This window comes from Pantherophis guttatus, chromosome 3, assembly GCF_059756535.1.
Source record: "Pantherophis guttatus breed Tessera chromosome 3, ASM5975653v1, whole genome shotgun sequence".
NCBI classification, from domain to species: Eukaryota; Metazoa; Chordata; class Lepidosauria; order Squamata; family Colubridae; genus Pantherophis; species Pantherophis guttatus.
This window is the reverse complement of record NC_142065.1, coordinates 29,711,956-29,735,901: the sequence shown is the minus strand read 5'-3', so window position 1 is coordinate 29,735,901 and position 23,946 is coordinate 29,711,956. Positions and strand designations below refer to the sequence as shown.

The following is a 23,946-nucleotide window of genomic DNA, read 5'->3' as shown; positions in this document are numbered from 1 at the left end:
AATCTTGCCCCTTTTCTATGGAGATTCTCAGTCATCCAGGTCATGGTCTGAAGAGCTGAAGAAGCTTCTTGGATGAGAAGCGAAACATCTTCAAAGAAAAATCAGAAAGTCCAGTTGCCTCTTGAAAAAGCACCTTGTCCCTTTTCATTTCCACAAATGTTTCAAATGCAGTCCAGTGTGTTTGTGTGTGTGTATGTGCGCACACACGCACACACACATTTTAGCCCTTGTTTATCCACTGCAGGATGAAGGCTCCTCCGCATGTTTCCAATCAATATGGTCCTGAGTTGGGTTTTTTTGCCAGTTGGGCTTGCAATACTTGCTGATGTCGTCGATCCATCTTGTTTTAGGTCTCTTTTTAGATGCTTTTTATCAAGTGAGATTCATTCTATGACTGCCTTAGTCCATCTGACATTGACAAGTCCATTTCCATTCTTTTACTCTCTTGATGATATTGTATACTTTCATTTGTTCTCTAATCCATATGCAGGTCGGTCTATCTGTATCTATATCAACATCAACATCAACACCAACATCTATCTATAGATATGCAGTAATTGCTCTGTGGAATAGGTATGTGCATTGACATCAGTGAAAAGCAATGTACTATGGGATATTCACAATTTTGACTTGTAATAGTCCATTAACACATGCAACTTATGACTGCTGAAACTGGCAAGCATACATAGAAACCCATCAAGATTTTAATTATCATTTGGTTAAAAACAGTTCTAATTACTTTAAACGAATCCAAATCCTGAGGCTGTCTGGAATTCCACCAAATCCAGACTTTACCAGGAGATGAGTGCAAATGGGTGGCAACATTGTTCTCATAAATTGGCATCCATCCATCTAATATTCTTGGAATATTGGAAATGACTTGAAAATGTCTTGCACAAGGACATGGCACCTTTGGCATATGGCCATAGTCTTCAATGCAGGATTTAACATTAAATAAGGGATACAAACAAACTTTAACACTAACATACATAGGAAAATCACTGCAAATTAAACAAAATGCTACACACATGGGAATTCCGAGTAGAATTTAGGAAAGGGATTTTTCAAAACAGCATCTCTCTTGCTTTTGAATGGCTCAATCTCTATCCTGCTCCTTACCCATCTCTTCTCCTCCCCAATAAACTGAGTGTCAAACTTGTTTTTCTTGATTCCTCCCCCCACCCATAGCCCAAAATTAGCAGACAGCCAAGATGATCAGCTTCCCTCAACCAACCAGATCCTTTTAAGCAGGGATGCATACTGCTTTGCATCTGAAGCCAAAAGGTGCCTGTTGACACCTCTTTATGCAATTGTTTCTTAGATGCAGACAGCAGCTGCGTAACCTCAGAAAATTCACATTTGAGTTAGAGCTGCTGAGAAGGCATTATGTTGCACTCTATTGGCATCTCCTTAACTCAAATGCATACCTGAACATATACAGAGTGCAACTGAAATTCAGCAGATAACAGAATAACAGAAGTGGAAGGAACCTTGGAGATCTTCTAGTCTCTAGAAGTCACACATTACATGCTTTTCAATAGAAGAGTAAATTATGGGATAGCTAATACTACTATCAGATGGACTCAGAAATAGTTGAGTGAGTGCAGAGAAGGCAGCACATTAATGGCTCCACTTCAACTTAAAGCTGTTTGTACAAACCATCTGGAACCCTAACCCTTCAGTACGAGTAAGAACAAGAAAGTATGATCAATTTTGTGATTCATGTCTGAAATCATACAGGAAAGAAAATAGGAAAAGAGGAAAGAGTCTTGACAGAATGTAAGTTTAACTAATGCGATTCTTCCTAACCAAAACAAATTCAGATATATATTTTTTCTATTTAGAAATATCTGCTGTTATATTTGTTCAATTTGGTAAATAATTCTTAATCTTCTTCTTGTGCCATATCAGTCATTGGATGTCAGCGATCATGTTGGTGATCCTATTTTTATCATCAGCCGCTGAAAAAATGCTGTTGAGTTTTGTCCAAACCAGTCCCTTAGATTTTGAATCCATGATGTTCTTCTTCTGCCTGGACCTTGTTTGACTTCAATCTTTCTGCCTTCAATTCTTAATCCAATGTGGTAAATAATATTTTTTTTGTGAAGTAAAGTCCTAAAGTCCTAAATAGTTGACCTTCTTTATAGCGGTATTGAAGATTGTTTATTTTTGTTCTAGCATTGTTTTTCTTCTCCCGTCAAATTGCATGACAGCATTTAAGGTTTTGCTTTACTAATCTAATAGCCTGACATAAAATCATAGTTATATATACTTCATTAACAATATGAAAGAGTCTATAGGTTGAATGACTGTAAGTACATCATGAGTGCACTCAGCAGTGTTCCATACCAACTCCGTGATTCTGTGAAGAGAACAGAATCAACGTGGAGTAGAACAATCAATCAGCAATGTCAAAGTGAAAACTTTCCCAAGGAACCAACCAAATCAAAGCAACCTGTGATCCTCACACATCATTGTTCAGATTCTGAAAAAGATAGCCAGCAGGTGACGTAACCTCCAGTCTAAGCCTTGCATATTGGTTGTTCATGGGCTGACAAGAACATGGGTCAGCACATGGAGTCTTCTCTAGTGTGCATCTTTCAGGTAAAGTGAGTCATATTCATTCTAGTATGACTTGTTCCAGTGATTACTATCTGTTTGCAATGAGGGAATAATATACTTTTTAATTGGACCAGATCTGATATTGGCATCAATTCTGTGTGAGCATTGCAGATATAATTAGTGGAAAATATGGGCACATCATCATTATCTGCTGCTTTCTAGGATACATATTTCATCTTTTTAATAATAGTAATTGTTTAGGATTTTTTTGTACATTCTTTCTCTAGCAGAGTTTTTTACAAAAAGAACAAAGAAATGAACAGAATCCCAGACTATTACCAACAGAAAGAGACCAATGAAGAAAGTGAGATGATGGGGAAGACAATATTTTCCAGATGCAAGATAGACAGGAGGCACATCATATATTCATGGTTTTGTGAAAGAGCATCAGACTGCTTAATTGGCAAGCTAGGGACGTAAGTGATGTAAAAGTTTAAATAGGAATATTGTGCCAGTTGATTTGAGTCTGTGTGAGTTTCTGCAGAGCCTGGAAATGCTTCAAGGTTCTTGTAGTAGGTCCAAAGTTCAGACTGTAAGATTTCTTCCAAGAAACAGCACCAATGTTGAAAAGAATATTTGATTGGCAAGACTGTTAGCAACATACCAATTTCTTTCAAAAGGTAACTCCTGTTTAAAATAAAAGGCACAAAGCAAAATTTCTTTTTCCCATAGTCTTGGCCATTCAGAGCAGGGCTCCCCAGCCCTGGTTCGTGGACTACCACCAGTCCACGGCATGCCATAAACTGGCCGGTGAAAAGAAGTGAAGCCCCATCCACGGGATGAAGGCAGCACATGAAACCACGCCCACTCCGGTCTGTGGAAAAACTTCTCTCCATGGAATCAGTCCCTGGTGCCCAAAAGGTTGGGGGCCACTAATCTAGAGGAGACAAAACAGAACCATCTATTTTAATAACAAAAGGTGACATCTGGATGGAGGAGGAAGGCTAAGAGATAAAAAATATTTTAATGATAGAGAGGTCTGTTTTGTATTAGATTCCCACTTGAATGGAGCTGCTTTCTTAGACTTGTTGGTTTGTGTATCTATGTACCTTTGAGTTAAACTTGACTCCAGGTAACTGTCTGAACCACTGTAGTTACTGTAGTTTTCTTGGCAAGATTTTCAGAAAGGGCTTGGCTTTCTTTCTGGGGCTGAGAGTGTGTGACTGGCCCAAGATCACCCAGCAGGCTTTGTGTCCAAGTCAAGACTAGAACTCACATTCTCCCAGTTGTCTGAATGCCCTTTCTTAGTAAACAAGCTTAAAAGGTGCAAGTTGAAAATCAGGCACAAGGAAGCCATAAATATAACAAAATCCTCCAAAGCACTTCCCTGAGATTTGGGTAATGTCAGGATAGAAAAGTGTCATGCTGGCACAGTCCATATGGAAGCCCTTAGAAGAGATGCGAAATTCTAAATAATTCAAGTCAGGCAGATTAAAACTAGGCATGTTTGGTGAATCACTTCAAATACAGCCTGAACTTTACAGCACAGATAGTTGGCTCATCAAAATAAATCTGTAAGTCACTCAAATAAATCTAATAAAGATCAAGGGAGCATTCACTAAACCAAAGGGCACAACATAAATCTTCCACATTTCACGTCAAGGGGATTTAACTATTCATGCTCCTTCTTCATCCAGATCAGGTAACCCCAACCCCCACTGAGATCTGGTAAAAGCAAGCTATGTTAAGTGTTTTGGAGTTCAACAATCAGAAGGAAGGAGTAGTGATCTTTAATAATTGCAAGGTTCAGAGGCCTAAAATCATGGGCTATTGTCGGAAAGTTAACTTTGTTTATGGAAATGAACATGAATAAACTCCCTTCGGAAAGTTTATTTATTTTTATTTTTATTTTATTTCCAATTTATATACCGCCCTTCTCCCTGAGGACTCAGGGCGGTGTACAGCCAAAATAAGAACATAAAATACAAATATTAAAAAACAGTTAAATATATATATAAATTTGGCCCAGAAGTTAAGAAATCACAAACCGATTAAAACAATTTAAAAAATTTCTTCTCAAGCCAGCCCAGCTTGCTGGAAAAAATGGGTTTTAAGGGCACGACGGAAGGCATTGAGGTCATGGATTCTCCTTATCTCTGGGGGCAACTGATTCCAGAGGGTAGGTACCCCCACAGAGAAGGCCCTCCCCCTGGGGGTCACCAGCCTACATTGTTTGGCTGATGGCACCCCAAGGAGGCCCTCTCTGTAGGAGCGCACGGGTCGATGGGAGGTCGTCGGTAGCAGCAGGCAGTCTCAAAGATAGCTAGGCCCTATGCCATGGAGCGCTTTAAAGGTGATGACCAACACCTTGAAGCGCACCCGGAAGACCACTGGGAGCCAGTGCAGCTCACGCAGGAGCGGTGTTACATGGGAGCGCCATGTTGCTCCCATCACTACCCGCGCTGCTGCATTCTGGACCAGCTGGAGCCTCTGGGTGCTCTTCAAGGGGAGCCCCATGTAGAGAGCATTGCAGTAGTCAAGGCGAGAGGTGACGAGGGCATGAGTGACTGTGCACAGGGAATCCCGATCAAGAAAGGGCTGCAACTGGCGAATCAGACGAACCTGACAAAAGGTCCCCCTGGTTACAGCCGTCAGATGTTCCTCCAAGGACAGCTGCATATCCAGGAGGACTCCCAGATTGCGGGCCCTTTCAGTGGGGGCCAAAGTTGTCATCAAATATTATTTTGTGGCCTGAAACTTTGGTGTCTTCCCTGGTGGAACTAAATTAAGGGCAAGCAACAATATTTTAGCCCATTTTTAAGCCCAAGCAATGGGAAAAACAGCCAACATAGATAAATACTCTAAAGAACAAACTCAACTGCAGTTCTCTGTGGATTACAATAATGAGATAGCATTGATTTCTCTGGGAATTGAATGTCACCCTACAGGTTTTTATTCTTTGGATAAGAGCCAGTTTCTCTGGTGTGGGAAGGATGCAAGCCTTTAAAAGCATATGAGCTAATAGGAGGTGAATATTAATTAGTTCTCTTTAAAAAAGAACTTTCATGCATACAATTTTCCAGAAAACATACCTATACTTTAAATAGTGATAACATGAATAAAGTGAGACATTTTCTCTTTTATTTGTTTAAAAAAGAAGAAATCCAAATTCTTTTACTACTGGTTCTGTGGGCATGGCTTGGTGGGTGTGGTGTGGCTTGATGGGTGTGGCAGAGGAAGGATACTGCAAAATCCCCATTCCCTCCCCACTCCTGGGGGAAGGATACTGCAAAATCGCCATTCCCACCCCACTCTGGGGCCAGCCAGAGGTGGTATTTGCCAGTTCTCCAAACTACTCAAAATTTCTGCTACTGGTTCTCTGAACTGCTCAAAATTTCTGCTACCAGTTCTCCAGAACCTGTCAGAACCTGCTGGATTTCATCCCTGATTTGACGTGTTAGCCTACATTTTGGGGTACTAACCTCTCAAGCAGCAAGGGCGTTCTAAGAATGCACTTTTATATATTGCTGCTTTCCTTCTAAACAAAGAAAGCACACGACACACATGTGGTGCACGCATTATTTATACCTAGACAGAATATGGACACAATCAATACACTTGGAAAATTATGAAATAAATAACTGGAACTTCTATTTTCAGTCTATCTAATGTGGCAAGTCTCTCTGCCTGGAGTCAAGAATGCCTCAGACTTCTTACTTGTAGGCATATTATATTGCTCATTTATAAAACACTAATCTTAAACATTGATTTACTTTGGCTGATCATTTATTTATTGATTAAACAAAAGTATATGGCCACTTATCTTAACCAAGGTAACTCTGGGTAGCAAACAAAATGTTAAAAACAAATTAAACAAAGCAATTAGAGGAATTTCTCTAATAAACACACACACAAATGCTGGCCCCACGTTTTCAAGGCCTGCCAGAAGGCCAACAAGGTGGGGCAATCTGAATAGCACGAGGGGGGGAGAGGAGAGGAGTGTTCTATGCCAGAATAGAGAAGGCATGAAGACATTGTTTCTCAGAGGGGGACCTAGAACATGCTCATTCTGCCAGATCTGATGGGATAGGCAGAAATCACAAGAGTCAGGTAGTCTCACAAGTAAAATAACTCTTTAACAAGTAGGGCTTTCATGGTGATAACTAACCTCTGGAATTGTACCCCAGAAGCCTATTCAGGTTCAGCGCAGCTCAAGTAACAATGCTGTTACATTGACATACTACAGTGTGTCCAGAACGTCATACAATCACATACTGGACCAGCTGAAACTTCCAAACACTCTTCCATGGAGAGCACATTGCAACAGACCAACCAGGAAGTGATAAAAGGCATGAATAACCATGACCAGTGCCTTCTGATCTCTGAATGGGTACAACTGATGTAGCTGATGGATTTGTGCAAAGTCCTTCCTGATTACAATTGCAAATCACTGCACAATAATGGGCTGTGTGTCCAGGAATCCAGATTTCACGTTGCCTAGGGGAATGTTATCCTATCCATGGTTAATGTTGGAGCGAGGAATTGGAGGTAGAACACATAGGCACTACATTTTGCGAAAGCTTCTTCTACTATATCCAGCCTTCCCAAGCTCCAGACACTTCTATAGTCCTTGACATTAACCCAACCCTCTGCTTAGACTAAAGATGCTTTTTACTTGATATAGCTTGATAGCAGTTCCCTTTGTTTTGCTTTTCCTAATCGGAAAGATGTATGCTTAGACCACACATTCTGCAGGAGTAAGATAGGAAATTAATAATACCAGTCTGACTACAGGTCAAGGGTATTCTAAACCATACTCATGGGGGGGGGAGGGGAAACAAGCATCAAACTTCAGCTTGCGTAGCTGAAAAACATCAGTTAAAGTAGTAGCTGATCTAGCACAAAACAAGCACCAATCTAGGAAGTTCTGTTGAGGGGAGGGGAAAAAATCACTTCTCTTATTTCTTAACCAGCAACTTGGGACAGGAAAAACAGAATTAAGACTAAATCTTTTAAATGTTCTGAGAATTTAAATCCCTGAGTACTACATGGCTTTATAAAGATAATTTACACATGAATGCATAGATGTGAAGGGGAAAAAAAATCTGGATTAACATTATTATATTAGTATAGGGTCTCCTGCTTGTGCAGGGGGTTGGATTAGAGGACCTCCAAGGTCCCTTCCAACTCTGTTATTCTGTTATACCCGAGGTCTTCAAACTTGGCAGCTTTAAGACTTGTGGACTTCAATTCCTAGAATTCTCCAGCCAGCTGGCTGGAGAATTCTGTGAGTTGAAGTCCACAAGTCTTAAAGCTGCCAAGTTTGAAGACCTCTGTGTTATACAGTCCATCTGCTGCATTCTGCCATCATATACATTTTTATTAATAGTGGAGCTGCAGAACATTTTGGAAACCTTAGGGCAGACGCCTTAGGGCAGAAGGAACTATTAAAATATTCTTTTAAGTTCTACGAATTTATTAATTTCTTCAAATCTATTGATGCCCTTCCTCTTTTGTGCAGAAGCTGCAAGTACTAAACAACAACGTATCATTATAATTACCTTACATCAATGCTTCATCAACTATACTAGTTCCTACTCTGTTTCTGGACCCAATAAGTGCCTCCTTACATTTTAGACTGTGTACAGATCTCAGGCTAAGCTATAATTTATTTAGCCTTCATTTGCTCAGTAAGTCACAAATGGTTATTTTTATACAGAACCAATGAAATTGTAATAGAAGATCATAATTCTAAAGTTTTCCTAATTTAGAATTAAAGGATTACCTATTTATTTATTTATTTATTTATTTATTTATTTATTTATTTATTTAATTTATATCCCGCCCTTCTCCCCGAAGGGACTCAGGGCGGTGAACAGCCGAGAATTAAAATAACATGCAATATAAAAGTTAAAATAATTAAAAATAAATTAAATTAAACGGCCGCCCCAATTAAAAACCCCTAGCAATACAATTAAAAACCCCTAAAATCTATTCAGGCCACGCCGGCTTGCTGAAATAAAAACATCTTCAGGGCCTTACGGAAAGTGCGGAGATCCGGAATCAGCCATATACGCAGATTTCCATATCTGCGTATCTTATTTTAAGCCCAGCATCAGAAATCTTCCTCCAAAATCCCTTTACCATCTGACCACTACCAGCACAGTTGTTTGCATAGCGAGCTTTTGCTTTGAAATGCTTTGAACTTTTTTATTTCCTAGCTTTCTCTAAAATTTGAGTTAATTTTGTTGAATTTCACATAATTTACTTTATATAAATTTCCGTTTACCCCCTTTTGGGGGCACTTTCAATTCATTACTACAGTCCATTTTTGGATCATTCATTTGGTGAGAAAACTGTGATTTATATCATATAAATATAAATAAGTTATTTTACTTGCACTATATAAAGCACTACTAAACCAAATAAAACTATTGTTCAGATGAGAGTCTGTCGTATGAAGGTCAATTATAAAATTCTGGTTTGTTTATGAGCTTCTTTTAAATTATGAATAATTTTTGGATAAAGGCCAGCAATTGTCTTCACTTATGCATGACTGCATAAAACCAGAATATTTTTTCCCGTTTGAAGAGCTGACAGACTATCATTAATTTAACAGTTGTCTAAGAATAATTTTACTTTGTCCGAATCTACACTCTCTTAGCTAAATGAAATTTGTTTCCTTGTTCATTGAAAGCTTTCTTTTTTCTCTTTTGTCTTCTTTTGACTATACCATAACACACACACTCCTCTTTTCAAGCAATAGAGTCTTTACAATCCAATGAAGAAGTTAGGGGTACTTTGTAATCAAAAACTAGGCGTAAAAATTTATAATGCTATAGTTGCCCAATGCAAAACGGCCATTTATAAAACTGATAATAAATGCTACCATTCAATTTCTCCCAATGCCTTTCCCTTCTCCATTCTATTATCAAATCACATTTTCTCATCCCTCCTATTCCATTCCTCATACAGAAGTTCATGTATTTTTGATACTGTAGTCCAGATCATCAGATGAAGACTGATTTAGTAGATGCTTAAAGGGGGGATGGTGAGAGACCTTGAATTAATTATAAATAAATAAATTCTATTTATAAATAAAATAAAACAGGTTATGCATGTGAGCTTCCTAAGGACTGCATGCAAGTTTTTAAAGATTATTCTTTGCCTCATACCAAATATGAACACATTTCAGTGGTCAAGAAAATGTGTTTGCATCCAGAAATATCTTCCTAATTATTTTGAGTTCAAATGGTGTATGAATTGTCTATTCAAGGATAATCTGAACGCAGATGAGTACTGCATTCAATCAGATTATTATTTTCAATCCTAAGTAAGAAAGAATAGGATAGCAAATGGTAAGGTGATAAGAATAGGAAAGCAAATGGTAAGGTGAATAAGTGTGAAAACTTTTTGCTGTTTCACACTAGCCAAATGTGATCTCAAGTCAAGATCAAGGAAACTGTTTCCATTTGGCCCCCAAATCAATTATGTTAACTCTACCTTGTATTCCATTTACTCAAGTCAAGATACACAAAAACACATTTTAATGTGTTTAAAGTCTAAGCAGCTGCTTTTCAGATCAGCTGCTAAGGATGTAAATAAGACAATCTCTCTCCTCAATTCCTACACAAAAGGACAGGATTTCCTTCTACTATGTTAAGAGAGTTATTTGCAAATGCTGGGTTTCTTTGAGACTCAATTGCACTACAAAAACAAGTCAATCTCTTCATTTTGTTTATCCACCTCTTTCCCAAAGGATATCCTTCCAGATCTGATACATTAAGGCCACCTGTTATTGAGCAAATAAGACCTGAAGTACATTGATTCTTCATTTCAAAGTTTTCATATTTATCTAAGCAAAATAACAATTTTTATGAAGATTTCATTCTTCCATTCAAAAGGCCTTAAGCAGAATACAGTACAATCATAGGTAACAACAGGTACTTTTCGGAGTGTAAGACACACTTTTTCTCCCCCTAAAAGAGGGTGGAAATGTTGTGCGTCTTATATATCGAATACATGCGTGGGAGGGGGGGTTTGGGAGGCCAAAAATGGGCCCATTTTTCATAAAAACGGGGGCATTTTTGCCTTCCACAGCCCCCAGGAGCACTCCACAGGCCTCCCAAACCCTCTGTGCATCCCATTTTTGGCAAAAACAGGCCCATTTTTGCCCTTCCAAACCCCCCACGCATTGCATTTTTGCCCTCTTCGGCCCCCAGGAGCATTCTGCAGGCCTCCCAAACCCTCTGCGCATCCTGTTTTTGCAAAAAACATTTTTAGTAAAAACGGGACACGCAGAGGGTCTGGGAGGCATGCAGAGTGCTCCTGGGGGCCGAAGAGGGCAAAACCTTTTTTTCTTGCTTACCTCTTTGGACTCTTCATGCGTCCTATACACCGGTAGGTCTTATAGTCCAAAAAATATGGTATACTTAATACATCTAATTTAAAACTAGTAAGAGAATATAAACAACACTTGTACTGTTATTTAGAATCATAATCCGCAATAGATGCACACAAAAAAAAACATTAATTCAAGTTTTTGTCTAGTCGAGATACATGAAGATTAGTGGTATTAAGAAGTGGTTCATAGGCAAACATATGCAACTCAAACTCTTTCAACAAAAATAAAAAAGATTCCTGTCTAATTTGACAGGGAAAGCCTTTAGTTAACTCCATGGTTATTATAAAATAGTTCATTGACACAAGTAAGTACCATAATCATTTCCTGTGATGCGGCTTTGAACAGGTAATGTATATACATATGAGGATCATCACAGAGACAGGATTCACACTTTACACTAATGCCCCAATATTGGTTGGTTGGTTTCCTGTACTTTAATAATTTATAATAATTTATAAGGCATGACTTATGCCTAAATTGATCAGTATATCAAGTCAATCATGGTTTCCTGCAATATAAGAATTCAGTCAATACCTAGCGATAAACAAAATAAACAATCCCCCTTCTCCATTTTTCAGACCATAAAGTGATCAAAAGATGGGGAGTTCTTATAATTTGTCACAAGTTATTTGGACAAACCGTGTACATTTCTTAAATAAATAAATAAAATGACTTATTTCTCACTCTTTCCCTCTTCTTATTGTCCTCCCTCACTGCCAGTAAATTCTTGAATTGCAACAGTTAAGAAAGAACAAGAATGTGTGCATATCTTAACCTTTTTTTCACTCATTACTTTCTTTAGCCAAAACATACATTATTTTGGATCTACTAGTAACTGACTAATACATCTTCTTTTGGAAATAAATGCTGTTAATGCATCTCAGTTGTGTAAATCAACCCATCAGTTAGGCCAAAGTAGCCTGCAATTGTCTCTTCGAGAAAAAAATAGCCTCTGCTAAGGGACTATTATTCATTTTTCAGGAAATATTTGGAACTTCCCTCAAAATATGCACTATGAGATGAAAATTGCAGAAAGAGAACAGAAAGAGCTTCCTCCTACTTCTGAAAAATCCACTGAGTGAAAGATGAAGAAAATGCAATTCAGTGGAATATAGAAACTTAACAAAAACCATTTCCAAGAAGAGCAATAGAAAGGGAATGGAAACTGACAACCATCATTTAACTTTTAATCTGAGAGACATACAGAAAGATGTGTTCAGCGCCCACAGGTGGGACTGGCAACTTGGTTATTAAGCAAAGTCATAAATGCAAAGATAATACAAAGCTGCTTTTTCATTGCGGTTGTAACTTTGAACTGTCCCTAAACATTGTTGTAAGTTGGAGGCTACCTATAATGAGAAAGCAGCTCTGTGCTTTTTTAAAAACATCTCCAGAATCTCCTTTTAATCTATTCTAGGGGAAAATCTAAGCAGCTTTCAATAGGAGAATCTCAGAGTTTTCTGAGAAAAGATCAAATGATCACACAGGCGGGAACAATCAAGTGATCAATTTCTCATGCTTCCTAATAAAGTGACACAACATTCATATAAAATTATATGATTACCGAGGATAGTTATTCTTCAGTGGTTGTCAGGTGACAGATAAAAGGTTTGTGAGAAAGCCACAATTGGAAATAAAGCTAATTAGCTAACAACAGAAATATTTGGTTTGATGCATCACAGCAAATCTAGACTCTGAACCTCCTTATTGCTAGAAAATGCAGACACATAAGAATTAAAAAAAATCCTTGAGGAACAAGTCCCTCAAGTTTTGTTAGCAACATTTTTGGAAATGGTTTACCACTGCCATTTTCTTAAGGCTGAGAGAGGGTGCTGGCCCCAAAGCTAGTTTTGTATCTAAGGTAGAACAAGAACTCAGTTTTCCGATTTATAGTCCAGGACCTTAACCACTAAACCAGGGATGTCAAACTTGATTTCATTGAGGGCCAGATCAGGTTGTGTTTGACCTTGGGGGACCGGGGTAGGCGTGGCCAGCTTGACATACTCATCAGGGGCATCTGTGGTGGCCCGAGCACTCTGCCAATGAAAAAAGGCTCCCAAGCTCTGTTTTTGTCCGCACGGCCACTTGCAGTTCCTGCAAATGAAAATGGAGCTCGGGGGGACCACACGTGGCCCCCGGAGCTCCATTTTCACTGGCAGAGGGCTGCATGAGGCCATCGTGGCCGAAAACAGAGTCTGGGAGGCCCCTCCCGAGCTCAGTTTTCTCTGGCAGAGGCACCACAGGCTGGTCCTTCACTGTTTCCAGGGCAGCCCTGTGGCTAGATCTAAGCACCCCATGGGCTGGATCTGGCCTGCGGGCCTTGAATTTGACACCCCTGCACTACACCAACCTAGCTCTCATTGCAACTGATTACATGCCATCAAATAATTGTCAACTCATAGCAACCAGATAAGATTTTCTCCATGATGATCTGCATCTAACCTGATCTTTCAGGTCTTCTAGCAGTGCACTCATCTGCACAGTAATTGAGCTCATACACTGTCCTACAACAATCATACCAACTTCTGGGTGTTGTCCTCTTCTTTTCCTTTCCCAGCATTAGAATCTTCCCAGAGAGCTAAGACTTCACAAAGTTATTTCCAGGAAAATATTTCTTTAGATCAGCAAATTAAAGGTATCTAAATATCAGAAACCTTCCATGAATGTAACCAGAAAACCAATGTCAGTGGAAGAAGTATGAAAGGAATCAGAAGGTCACCCACTACAAATAAGGATTGCATGGGGCTTAAGATACTTTGCTTCTAGAGGTGAAGGACAAGATGTTATCGCTTCTCCCACACTTCCACATACAAAAGCTAAATGGAATGCTTCAATCAGCATCAGCAATAACACAGCATCCTCCACTACTGCCAATGAACAGCAGGCTAACTTGGAGGATATGTATCATACCCAACTCTATTTTTACACCTAAAAATGCTGTAGTGTAGCACAGAATACCCTGCCTATTGGAGTACATATTAGCAACTGTTTTTGTTTTGGGGATGCTTTTCAATTGGGCAGTCTCCAGGAAGTCATACCTCCTTCTGAAACAGTTACAGAAGCAAGAACAAGACAATCAAATACAGCATATGCTCTTTGTCCTTGTGCAATGAGGGGGAGAAAAATCTGAAAATAGGACACAGCTTAGCTTCCCATAGGCAAATTTTCTCACAGAGTAAGATATGGGCCTGCCGAATTGGGAAAGGAAGATAGACTGTTAAAAAATGAGAAGAAATTTTGGGAACAAAAACTTGTAGGATTTGTAGTGGCTGGCCACTTAAGATGGAGCTAGACAGCACTGACTCTTGAAGACTTCTTGTTTTAGTAAAGAGCAATGTTGGCTGATGGTTTTGAGATGGACTGGAAGGGTAAGATCTACATCCGGATTCTTGGTTCAAGAAGTGCCTGAAGACCACCAAAGCAGAGCAGGGCATGATCCAGAGAAGAGTGATTAGAGACTTTGAGACTTGGCTATTCAGTAAGTGACTGGAAAATCAAATTCTATCAGCCCAAAATTGCTGCTACCATCTTGAGAAAGACAGATTGGCAATAACTTTAGCCTTTAATTCTAAATAGAAGTAGTTATAGTTTTTAGATTTTGAGATGTATACACGTTACACTAACATTATCGACTGCAAACATTTTCGGTAGAGAAAAAGTTCATGTTAAAGTTAATAATAGTTTTAAAAAGTTTTTTAAAAATTCTATTCTATTCTAATAATTAAAATCTATATGTTGCCCAACTCTCAATGACAAGCCACTGCTGTTATCTTCCAAGTGACTCAGAGAAAGGAGAGAGCAGGCAATGAAGCATAATTATCTAGTTGTAAATTGTGGTTGAAAAATTAAGACTGGAGAATCTGAAAGCAAATTTTTGAAAGCAAAACAAGAGAAACTGAGTTCGAAGTCTGTTTTGGCCATGAAAGCCAGCTGGGTGACTTTGGGCCAGTAACTCTTCCTCAGCCCAGCCTATCCCACAGGGTTGTTGTTGTGGGTGAGACAGGAGGAGGAAGGAGTATTAGATATGTTCATCACCTTGACTATAAAAAGGTGAGATACAAATAAGCAAATAAATGCTATTAGCCTTCTTTATGGTAGTTTAAATGCACTGTAAACATAATATAAGGAGGGGGAGAATGCACGAGACAAGAACAGATAGGGAAAACAACAGCCACGCAGCTCAGGCTAATAGTAGACTGCAGAATTGGATAGATACACTTTCTCTGCTTTCCATATTTATGAAATAAAACAATCATAGCAGAAACCAACCAACAGAGGGAGTAGCTGCTTAGTGATCTTAGAAGTAGATCATTCCAGTTTTGGGACACCGAAAGAAAAAAACCAGAAGGGCTTTTTAAAGCCAAAAATGATACAATCAAAGTATATTTAAAAAGGTACTCAAAACAGTTTTCAACGCATTTTTCAGTTTAAGGTTGAAAATCCAAATGACATCATATGCTAATAAAAGTCAACTCTATTTGCTACTGTTCAGCAGAACTTTATTAGAAGCTACCCCAGACCATGTTCCTTGTGATCCTTAATGTACTTAATCTGTATTTCATGACGGTAACTGGAATTTTAATGAGGTTGGCTGGAAAATGCAATACATCTAGGAGTTAGCATATAGGTACTTCCAGTTCCTTTTCTCTCCTCCCTTACATCTTTTTCTATAACAGTGCTTGACTTAGTCACTTAGCGATTGTTCAGAGTTACAATGGACCTCCCTGGGAGTATTTACAACCCAGATTTGAAGGTCTGGTCCCTGTCATGTGACTGCAATTCAGGTGCCCAGCAACCAGGCCGCATCCATAGCCATTTGCAGCATCCTACAATTATATGACCATATTTTACAACAGTTTTGCCAAAAATTAGCATTTACTTCTGAATTTTGGCAAAACCAACCTACAGCAAACCATTGGTTTGCTTAATAACAGTTGTAAAATCAAGTCAGTGACATAGGTGACCTGATTTATGATCCTGATGGGTAGGTTCCATTATGGTTATAACTCAAGGACTACCCATAGCTTGAAATCTAGTTAGAGCCATGGTAGCACAGTCGTTAGAATGAATATTGCAAGCTGATTCTGCTGACCAGCTCAAGGTTAGCTCAGTCTTTCATCCTTCTGAGATCAGTAAAATGAGGACCTAGATTATTCGGGTCAATATGGTGACTCTGTAAACTACTTAGAGAGGGCTGTAAAAGCACTATGATGTGGTATGTAAGTTTAAGTGCTTTGCTATTACATTGCTACCATCTCTTATAGCCATTGATAATCTAATTAATCCCTCTTTAAACTCATTATCTTATCTATCTATCTATCTATCTATCTATCTATCTATCTATCTATCTATCTATATAAAAGCGAAAACCACTCATGCCATAATCACGAAATCGCCAGAACCGTAAAGCCTACAAACTTGAAATTTGCCATGTACGTTCCTCTTGGCTTCTAAGTGCTCACTAAGAAAGGATTTTTTGAAATGACCATCAGAGCATTAGTATTTCCTATATTATTATAACACGCTCTGATGCTAATTAGTTAGACGTTCTACTCCCCCTCCCAACTTGAAAATAACTCTTGAGAGAATGGGATAGCATAGGACAGGCTTCTGTGGGGCAAGCCTGAGGGAGGGAAGGGGCTAGAAAGCCTGAGGGAGAGAAGGGGATAGGATAGGAGACATTTCTGTGGGGCAAGGCTGAGGGAGAAGGGGATAGGGGATTTACAAGCTGTAAGTGTCCATTTATGAAGCCCGATTACATAGTTTTGTAGCGAAGCACGGGGATCCAGCTAGTAGTACAATAATTTCAGTTTAATTACCAGTATATGCTATGTAAAAAAGTATGTCCTCTCATCAGCCCTAAATCTCCAACCATTTCAATCCAACAGATATTTGGTTTCAGCAATATAACAGAAATAAAAAAGAGTACACTACATTTTTTTCTCCATAACTCAAAAATTTTATAAGAATGTATCTACCTCCAAATACTTTTTTTTTCTCAAGTAGCTGTTCTAAGAGTTATTATCTCTCTCCCTTCTGGTGAAAGCTCTAATCAATTGACTTCTCTAAGTAATATAAAGCATTGTTTGCTTATTTAAAGAAAAAGAAGGCAGCACATTAATGTGACTCAAAGTTACGGATGTTGGCTTTTATTGTTTTTAAACTGTTGCTGCAAGCTCACCGTATGGTTCATAAGACAGGTGGCCATATAAATCTTTTAAATAAGTTACAACCATCACAATGTTAATGATCCATGATGCAGTTTGCAAGGTGAAAGAGCTAGGCTCCTTGGAGGAATTAAAGGACAAAGTACATCCTGTGCTTTTAGAACTGCTAAATTGTAACATCGTTTCAACATCAGACAAACAGTGGTTCATGATTAAATATTAATATATTTCATTAAATAATCTGAACACTGCTAGAGAGAAGTTCCCTGAAGATGGGCTCCAGCACAAGTCTGAACTCTGGGAAGACAAAACCTCTGGTCCCTGTGACCGAACCAGATTGAGTTCTGCAAGATTATTTTAGGACACGTATATTCATCTTCATTCGTAATCTGAACACTTGCTATGAAGCTAGTTCCAAATAAACTGCTGTATCTATAGAACATTGCATTTGTTAAGCTAGGTTTCTTTAACATTAACGTTTGCCCAATTTTTGTTCCAATTCACAGAAAAAATCATGCACATAGTATATGCATATTTTCCCACTACTTGCATTTTATGCAAATACCTACAGTTCAGTTCAAGTGAAGATCTGGGTGTATAATTTCATTCCAATTTGTTTGTAGGATTTGGTCATTCAATTGGTTGTTTTCCTGATTTTTTAAAATCAAAACACTATTGAAATTAATATTTTTTCTATCCTGAGTTTACTTTACTAAAGACATATGCACCTAGAAAGCTTCACACATTAACATGTTAATACAACAGGTTAATACTAGAAATAGTACGATAAAAGTGAGTAACAATTATACTGATAACACATTTCAATTAATGTTAGATAACTGCATAATTGGTAGAAATTGATGAAAGGATGCCTTCAGAGTTGATAGTTACCCTACAGAATGTTCCATTACACCCCGTCTCTCCCAAACTTCTAGTAACAATACATTAAAATACATCCAATACATTGGATTAAATCATCAATATTCTCTCAAACTAGAGTGTGTACTTTTAAGAAACAATAAATTTCCAGAGTATAAAAAGGTAAAAGTAATACCACAGAAATCACAGTAAGTTTTTCATCCATTTGATATCCAGCCAAGTTCCCCACCTTCAAATCTTGTATGATAAATACATAGAACCAAAAGCTGATTCAGCCATCAGTAAGTTCTATATACCAAAAACCATAACACACCCACGAACCCAGTTTTTATGGATAAGGGCTGGAACACATTGGAAGTAGTCCTCATTTAGTGGCCACAATCAGCACCCGCAATTTATTTGTTTAGAAAAATGGTTGCTAAGTGAAACCACAACTGGTCTTATGATCTTACTTCAGCTTTCCTGAGGATTGACCTCAGTTACTTTTTTTTTAATCACTGTCATAACTTCAAATAGTTGCTAAATGAGGCAACTGCTAAACAAGGATTATGTGTACAGTACTACTAATCCCCCAAGGAATGAATAGGAACTATTGACCCATAAAAAGAAATCAAAATGTTAACTCAGGACAACTTGTTGTAGAAATTTTTGTTTGTATTACATTTGTCTGATGCCCATCTTACCTCAAGGCGAGTCGGTGGCTCAAAACATTAAAATAAAACTTTTCCCCTTATCACACTATCTGGAGTAAGCAGTTTATTATTATTGCACAAATTTATATTATGTATTCTTTAGCTTGGTTTAGTATACCAGCTAATTATACTGTGTAAATCCAGCTAATTGCTAATTGAGAAATCCAGAAAGAGCTCCCATGGATCCCCAAACTATTGCCATCATTTCACAAAATTCAGATGAAACCATTAAGTAGCTTAGGTTCCTACCAACATGATGACAGTTACTTCCAGTCACCCATGTTTGAATCTGAAGTCAAGAACTAAAACATCCTTTGTTCTAATAATTTTGTGAAGCTGGTTTTACAGCTGAAACTTCCACAGTATTTTAAAAAATATTCTAAAATGTATTTTGTTACAATTGGCACATTGCTTTAAATTTCCGGGATGAAAAGATGACAGGAAAACCGCTTGGATTTTTGAATGCTTTGTTTTGAATGAATGTTAAAGACAGCTGGCACAGGCAGACTAAAAAATGGTGGGAAAAGAAGGAAGAGGCGGAAGTATTATGCTAATAAACAAAGCTCAATCATCAAAAAATATCAGTAATTCCAACCAGTGGAACATGATAAATAGTGTCTGAAGAGTACATTTATTCGATTTCAAGACTGTCCAGCTCCAAAAACATTCTGACCGGCTTACCATTGTAAAAGGATACATAATATAAAAGAAAATCATAAATTAAATGTAATGTCCCAACTCTCATGACAGTGCTTGGAACTCATGAAGAGTTTGGCATTCTCACTGGAAATCTGCCCCCATCCCCAACTGCATGATATTTCTGCTACTGCAATCTTACGAGATCTCATCCATTTGAAAAATTACATTTTAATTGCTATTTTATTTTAGACACTCAAAATTATCTAAGACTGCCTCATGTGCACTGGTGTCCGCAGATATATTGCAATAGATATAGAAAGCAAGAGATCATGAGTTCTAGTCTCACTCTAGGCATGAAAGCCAGCTGAGTTATTTTGGGCCAGTCACTCTTTCAGCCCAATCCACTTCACAAGGTTGTTATTATGGGGAAAATAGGAAGAGGAAGGTATGTTAAGATATGTTCACTGCCTTGAGTTATTTGTAAAAGTAATAAACAAATATATAGTCAGCATAAAGGGAAAAGAGCCTTGATAGTACAGTGGTTTAGTGCACCCTGTTATTAACACAGCTGCCTGCAATTTCTGCTGGTTCGAATCTCTCCAAGGCTGAAGGTTGACTCAGCCTTCCATCCTTTCTAAGGTAGGTGAAATGAGGACCCAGTTTGTGGGGGCAATAAGCTGACTTTGTATAAAATATACAAAAGTATGAAGGCTATTGCTTAACGCATTGTAAGCCGCCCTGAGTGTCCGGAGAAGGGCGGCATATAAATCAAATTTTTAAAAAAAGTGATAATTAATGAATTATGCTGACCTCTTCTTTATCAACTCCTTGCACCAGCTATTTTGGGTTCAGTTTCCTAATATCAGATATAATTATCTATCTGGAGGAACCAGACTGAATCCTCTTTTCAAAAGCATTAAAACGATTTCTCCACCAGTCCTACCCTATCCAGAGTAGAAAGATCATCCACAGCGATTATGCTCTGGTTTCCAGATTTTAGAAGCGATTTGCAAATGATATATTACTAAATCTTTCTAACGTGAACTCGAGTCCCCTCCAAACCGATTGCCTCTGGCATAAAAGCAGCCCTCCTTCTGAGTAAGCCTAGCTATTCCAAGTCAAGAAGAAAAAACAACAACATGTGTTTCTGAGCAAACCCAACGGGAAAGCAACTGCCGCACTAACGGTTCATCCATTTGCAGTCGATCACCATTTACAATGCAGCCTGTCAGCTGACGCCGACAAAACGCTGCTTAATGGTTTGCACAGGCAGAGAGGGAAATACGATGCACCCCTCCGGATTACAGCAACGCATTTCAAAAAACAGCAAAACTCCACCTTCGAGTTTAACCGTGGACTAACCTCTCGCTTTGCGTGTCATGACTATTCCTTTAAAATATGTGGAGTATCGCGTTTTGGAATGGGTGGCTACAATAAAATATAAAAAAAGTCGTAATAAGCTCCTGGCAGTTAGCAGACAATGGAAATAGCAATATACTGAACAAAGGACGTAGCGAAATATACGAATGCAAGAGAGAAACACGTATTCCTTTTAAATCCTCAAACCCAAAAGGAAGAAGTGGTCCCAAAGGGGCTTTTTTTTCCAAAAGGCGAATGGACTTTCTTGGGTTTTTTTTTTCCCCTTTGAAAACGTTTCGCTTCTCATCGAAGAAGCTTTCAGTTCTTCTATTCATTTGCAAGAGAAACGTTTTCAAAGAAGGGGGAGAAAAAAATCAAGGAAGTCCACTCGCCTTTTGGAAAAAGCGCCTTTGGGGACAAACCCAAAATCTGGATGGTTGAGTATCTCTCTGTGGACATAATGGTAAAAGATTGGAAAAACCAAAAAACTTGCTTGCGCTGACTGAAGAGTTGAACTTGCTCGGAGCGTGAACTTTTCCAACACAAGCGCTTTTTACTCCCGAGGAAACGCGCAAGGCTCCTGCTTGCTAGATTACGCTGGCAAATTCTTCGCCGCAAGTGAGCTGCGGCGAACAGCATACATTACAAACCCGCCACAGGGTGGGAATTTTTTTTTTTTTTTAAATACTGCAAAGGGGAATACCAGCCGCAACTCATTCCACTTCCCCCGTGTAGGAGCCCCCTCCCTCCCGCTAATCCAGGAGACTACTACTAACTTCTTCTATTCCACTTCTAATTTTATTCCACTTCTAATTCTATTGCGCTCTAGAACTAGCAGTAGAGTAACCAACCACGCCGCTTCTTCCTTCCCGCTCAGGAACTCGGGTGGCTTCTACTCGGGGACGGATCCTGCTCTTTGGGAGCCTGGCGTCTGGTTTAGAAAAGTTGGCTCCTCCAGACAGGAGCCCTTTAAATCCGGGCTTCTCCAGCTGGGCAGCCTTGCTCCTCGCCAGCTCTCGGTCAACGGGAAAAGATGCACCGAGAGAAGCTGCTAAAACTTGGGCTGGCTGTCTCCCCTCCCCTTCCCCGCCACCCCTTTTATCCTGGCAACCGAGGGCGCAGACAAAGCCTAAAAGCGCACGGCTTCCCTGTTCTGGCCATGGGACGAGGATCGGGGAAGCTTTTCCACCCACCTTCAAACGGCTCCCTCTCTCTTCCCCTCGCCCGCAATGAAGCACTTCTGAAGAACAAAGACCCCGCCGGTTCCACTCCAGCCGGACGGACGCGGGCACTGCGGCGAAAGCAGCCGAGGCAACCGGCCACTCCCCCGCCTTCTGCTCCAGCTGATGCGAGGCGTTTTTGCTTTGCCAGGTCGCCTATGAATGGAGCCGGGGGCGGAGCCCGCGGAGGTGGGGGCGGGGGCGAGAAAGTTTTAAATCCTCGGCATAGAGCAGTGTTTCTCAACCTTGGTAGCTTGAAGATGGGTGGACTTCAACTCCCAGAATCCCCCAGCCAGCAGCGCTGGCTGGGGGATTCTGGGAGTTGAAGTCCATCCATCTTCAGGCTTCCAAGGTTGAGAAACACTGGCATAGAGAAAGGAAAGGAGCCGTGCAAAACGAAAAGAGGAATAGTCTTTCTTGTGCCCACGATGCCGTGGAGTTTTCTACATCTGCAATTTAGGACATGCTTTGAGAACCATAGCCGCAGGATATGAACCCAGACCAAGACTGGAATATAGCAATTTCCATTGAAGAAACTTCTTTGAAACTAAAATAGGTGCGAAGGAGACGGGATAAGATTACACTGGACTGCAGCATTGCGGTGGGGGGGAAGTCCCTTCAAGGAGTTCAGCAATAACTTGTGAAAGTACCATTTAAGTGACCCAAAAGTGCTTCTTTTTTTTTTTTAAGGCAAATAGACGCTATTGGGTTTTTTTTCTTTTGAAAACGTTTTGCTTCTCATCCAAGAAGCTTCTCCAGTTCTAACTAACTGGTGGAGAATGGAAGGATTGATGACTGAAAGAATATAAACCCTTCCATTCCTCATCAGTTAAGTTAGAACTAAAATGGCTTGTTGGATGAAAAGCAAAACGTTTTCAAAGGAAAAAAATGAAAGGTCCAGTTGGCTGATATGAATGAGATTATTCATATCAGTTGAATATTCTTGGTTATAACAAAAAGCAAAAGGTGAAGATCAAATCCTTTGGGATAACCATGACTTGGATGATTGAAAATCTCATTTTATGACCTTTCTCACCACACTTGTTAAATGAATCATTGCAGCTAATAAGTTAGCAACCCAGCTGTTAAGTGAATCTGGCTTCCCCATTGACTTTGCTTGTCAGAACCTCACAAAAGGGGATCACATAATCTTGGGACACAGCAATGATCATAAATATGAACCAGTTGCACGTATCTGAATTTCACATGATCATAGGGATGCTACAAAGATCTAACTGAAAAATGGTCATAAGTCACATTTTCAGTGGTGGTGTAGCTTTGAACCATCACTAAGTGAATTGTAAGTTAAGGACTCCCTGTAGTTAACTGAGCCACATTACCCCTCAAATTATACACTGAGACTTGACAGAAACATTCCCCCAGAGACAAGACTACTTTGTGAGAAGTTTCCCCAAAGGGAAAGAAGGGCTCCCAGTTTATATCAATGGGTAGGAACAAATGCAGAGATTCAGTGGTTCACTTTCATGCTTAGGACAAAGATTAACCATCTTCGAGTATTAGATGTAAGATTCTGATACATGGCTTATTTCCTGAACCCTGTTAATAGTTTATTGAAATACTCTGTTGCCCTAAAATAGTCCTAGTAAGGATATCAAGGCCTTTTGATAAAATGATATTATTCACATCAGTTGAATATTCTTGTTTATAACAAAAAGCAAAAGATCAAGTTATAACCACTTAGAATTTAAGAAATGTCTTCAAAGGAGCTGCACTGTTAAATCCCAGCAAATTTGTCCAATGGCATTTGATGCTGGGAGTTATAGTTTAGCAATAAACCAGCACTTCATCTGTTTTTAGTCTAAGAAGCATTATAAGTAATTATCTGTAATTAACTTTCACCATTACTTTTTAAAAACATTTTTGCATTAACATAGTAATTGTTTTAAATGTTGTTCCAGAACAGCAGTTCTTTGTATTCTCTAAGAAAGCAGAATTGTTAAATTGATACATATACAGGTATTCTTTGGTTTTTATATTCAAATATCATTTAAGAATAATGCCCT

The 23,946-nt window shown here is 39.1% G+C and overlaps 1 protein-coding gene and 1 long non-coding RNA gene across 3 annotated transcripts in view; one reads left to right on the top strand and one right to left on the bottom strand.

Annotated features, from left to right (window-relative positions):
• The window catches only part of LOC117663646 (uncharacterized), an 89,783-nt gene extending 89,251 nt beyond the window's left edge, over window positions 1–532 (top strand). Inside the window, exon 7 of the long non-coding RNA XR_004590771.3 lies at window positions 491–532. This is a non-coding gene — a long non-coding RNA (uncharacterized LOC117663646). The remainder of the gene's footprint in view (window positions 1–490) is intronic.
• The window catches only part of ARHGAP40 (Rho GTPase activating protein 40), a 60,023-nt gene extending 37,937 nt beyond the window's left edge, over window positions 1–22,086 (bottom strand). Inside the window, exon 1 of one of the 2 annotated variants that reach the window (XM_034413950.2) lies at window positions 21,896–22,086. The gene's annotated coding sequence lies outside the window, so the exon portion shown is untranslated. Of the gene's footprint in view, window positions 1–20,705; window positions 20,772–21,895 lie in introns of those variants that run through there. The other variant, XM_034413952.3, reaches the window with a different exon arrangement.
• Between the last annotated feature and the right edge of the window lie 1,860 nt (window positions 22,087–23,946).